This window comes from Rhagoletis pomonella, unplaced genomic scaffold (genome assembly GCF_013731165.1).
Source record: "Rhagoletis pomonella isolate Grant_MI unplaced genomic scaffold, Rhpom_1.0 Rhpom_scaffold_00013, whole genome shotgun sequence".
In the NCBI taxonomy this organism is placed as follows: Eukaryota; Metazoa; Arthropoda; class Insecta; order Diptera; family Tephritidae; genus Rhagoletis; species Rhagoletis pomonella.
The window spans coordinates 23,531,580-23,535,621 of record NW_023458567.1 but is presented as its reverse complement, the minus strand read 5'-3'; positions in this window follow the sequence as shown (position 1 = coordinate 23,535,621).

The following is a 4,042-nucleotide window of genomic DNA, read 5'->3' as shown; positions in this document are numbered from 1 at the left end:
GAATTGCTCGCTGATTCCGAAAATCGAGTTAATTTTTATTCTATGGATAAGTATTCGAATATATTTAGGTGTACATGGCGTATGAGTTTAAAGGTGCCCACACTAACCGACGTGTACGTATGCCGTGTCTGTTTGACGTAGCAACATATAAAATTTACTGTTGATAGAGAGAGAGAGAAGCACGCGTAACTGTCGCACGTACACGGTTGTGAGTTTCAATTTACATGGCGCTCTCATAAGTTTGATCGTGTCAACTGACACGTTAACGTACGTGAGTGTGGCTGACACGATCAAACTTATGAGAGCGCCTTGTAAACGAAAACTCACCACCGTGTACGTGCGACGCACAGTGCCGCGAAGGTGGACAAAAATACAAAAATCGACTGTCTTGAAACTTAGATGTTTTGATGTCAAGTTACAGCTAAATCTCCAACTAAGAGAAGTTCATAAGTTATTTTGTGATAAAAACAACTTTCAGCCTCACACACCCCCTCAAAGTACACCTATTTTCTACATACCATTTCATTTCGGCGATTCGCACATAAAAGTGGTCGCAGTTAAAAATTTGTTAAAAATACATTTTTATTCCTAGCAAGATCAACTTTTGCACTTTGGTAAAGATATATGCGACAAACCAAAAAATGTATAGTTCATGGAAAAAAAATTGATACAAATATTTTTTTTTTATTAATAAATAAATATATGATTAAACATACCAAAATCCGAAAATTGGTAAACTTTGGAGACAAAAACAAAAAAACTTCTTGAATTTTTGAGATTTTTTTTTTGGTTATGGTAGTTTGGACCTTCTACTAACAGAAACAATCGAAATCTCTTCCAACTTTTTCCAATATTTGAAAATTTTCAATTTTGAAAAAGTGACTAAATGCCTTTTTTTGGTATTATTTTAGCTGATCTATATTTACAATACTTTTTCTGAATGCCCTAAGATCTAAATTTTTGGTTCGCTTTTCAAAAATAAGGTGTTGAATTAAGGCTAAAAGTGCAAAAAAAAAAATTAAGAGGTACAGGGTGCTTTGAAATGAAAAAAATTATCAGCTAATTAAAATACTTAAATATGCATCACGGTATGGGAGCCAAAAACAAAGGTATACGATTATTTACATATATATATATATACATATATATATATATATATAGCAATGACACCAGTTTACAAATAATATGTTAACTAATTCGGGTAAGGAAATAAATGCAATCGAGACACCTTACAGCGCCCAATGATTAGACGAAAGGCGAACAAAAAGAAAATAAAAATAAATAACATACCTATTACTCTTCATCTGCATAAAGAGTACTATTTTGCTTAAGCAGCAAACAAAAACAGCTTGCGAAAATGATAGTACAAATGTATGCACACCAGGGACTTCCAATTTTTTTATATTTTTTTTTTTTTTGATTGAGTCTTTTTATAATTTTGTTCACCTAACTAATTACATTACCTGTGCAAAAATTTCAACGTTTTACTATTAGTGGAAAATGTTGCTCAACGCGAGTTTAAAATTTCATGAATAAATTGTATTTGACATATCAAAAATTGCGAAAGGTTAGTAAAATACTTGAAGAACATAGTGCGGAAGAAATTACTTATGCAGCACGGAAAGTAACAAAAAATGAAACGAAGCCTGATAACACTATAAAGAAGTGTCTTGAACCCTTTGAAGCGCTGGCCTTGTGTTTAGATTTAGATTTATCGGAAGAAAAATATAATAGACTACGCAAAGTTGCTAACAATATACATGCGGATTTTTTCCCAAGCACGTATGCGTTAAACCAATTAAAACAAAGTTTAGTACCACATATAGAAGCGACGGAAACTTCAGCAGAAGTTAATTTAAAGGCTCTTGTACATATTACATCCAAACACATCTTAGAAGATTGTGCAGACAAACACCCAGTGGGCAAACTTTCACTTATATGTAAATGGGGAATGGATGGCAGTTCTGGCCACAGTCGATATAAGCAAAAATTCTCCGCGGAAGACCTCTCAGATGAATTTATTTTCGTAATTGCTTTGTTACCACTTAAGTTCGTATAAAATCAATTATTTTCTTATGTATCTATTCTCTATTTTCCAAATTTTTTCACATTTTAAGGCTCATCGATTCCTCATCAGGTAATGAAATATGGGTCAACCGAACTCCCTATTCTACGCTGTTCTGTAGACCAGTGAAATTCGTTTATACGAAAGAAGGAAAGGCGGTAATTCATTCAGAATATAATAAAATAATTCAGATGATTAAAGATTTGGAATGTGATATTTTTAAAAATAAGAAGGGAACTGCTGAAGTTTCCTACATCATGCATTGCACTATGATTGACGGTGCAGTAGCTAATGTTTTAACAAACACCAATTCCTCAAGCAGATGTTTCATATGTCATGCAAGCCCAACAGAAATGAATAATATTGAACAAAACAAAATACCAAATCCAGATCATTATAAATTTGGGTTATCAACCCTCCATTGCTGGATTCGATTCTTTGAATGTCTATTACACATAGCCTACCGTCTGCCTTTTAAGACATGGCAAGTCAGAATGGAAAATAAGGCTAAATTTATTGAAACTAAAGCCCGTATCCAAAAAGAGTTCAAAATTAAAACAGGTTTGATAATTGACCAAGTCAAGCAAGGGTTTGGAACAACAAATGATGGAAACACAGCTCGACGTTTTTTTGAAAATATTGACGTTGCCGCAGAAATTACTCGTCTGGAGAAGTCTCTAATCCATAATTTTTTTCTGGTGCTAAGAGTCCTCTCTTGTGGAAAACAAATAAAAACCCAAGAGTTTAGTGTTTTGTTGAACGAAACAAGAGAGTTATACCTTAGAAATTATGGTTGGTATAACATGCCAAGTTCAGTGCATAAAGTTTTAGTACATGGATGTGATGTAATTAAATACTTTGATTTACCAATAGGTAATGATTTTAAAGCTATGTTTTCATTTATTTTCTTAATCTGTATTTCCACCTATTTTATCAGGCTCATTATCAGAAGAAGCCTTAGAATGTTCACACAAAAACATAAGAAAATATCGGCTTAATCATTCTCGAAAAACTGGAAGAGTACAAAGCAATACGGATTTAGTGACTCGTTTGATATTATCGTCAGATCCATTAGTTGCATTTAAAAGAAATATAAAACAGAGAAACAAATATTTAAAGGGTTCTGATCTCAGCTTTAATAAATACATTGTTGAAAGTGACGAAGCAGACAAAAGCATGGAATCATTTGAATCAGTGATCACTTCCTCCTATAACAACTAGTTCGGTTTTTATTAACATATTATATGTTATTACCATATAACAGCTATTATTACTTACTTACTTAACAGTGATTATGCTTTATTTTAAATGAAATCAAAAGAATTTTTTTTTCTAAAGGTTAACATGTAAGGAAAACCGACTTAATTTTTTAAATTACAATGTATTCACTTAGGAAGTAAAGTTTAGACGAATTTTGACTATTAAGACTATTTTTCTGAACACTTAGCAACAATGATATGCCATATTTCATTTTTAAATAATCGTGTGCAAAAACTCGGTGTTTTTTTAATGGGTACCCGTTACAAAAAAACCGATTACTTTCTTAAAATTAGAGTAATATAGACACTTCAGATGTAAAGTTTCAATAAATTCTGACGACTCCTTCCTGTTTTCGTAAACACCACAATCAGCAATGATTATGCCTTATTTGTCTTTCATATAGTAATGTAAAAAAAAATCTTTTTTTTTTAATGGGTACCCGGTACCGAAAAATCGATTTCATTTTTGAAATAAGCATGGCTTAGTCCTTTTAGGTGTAAAGTTTCAACAAGTTCTGAATACTATTTCGGTTTTTATAAACATATGTCTACGATGATTATGAGTTATTTTACCTTTTTATAAAATTGTAAAAAAAAAAATTTTTAATTAAATGGTAACAGATGCTGAAAAACGTTTTTTTTTTCTTAAATTGCCGTGATATAGTCCTTTCAGGTGTAAAGTTTCAGCCCATTCTGATGCCTCCTTCCACTTATATCA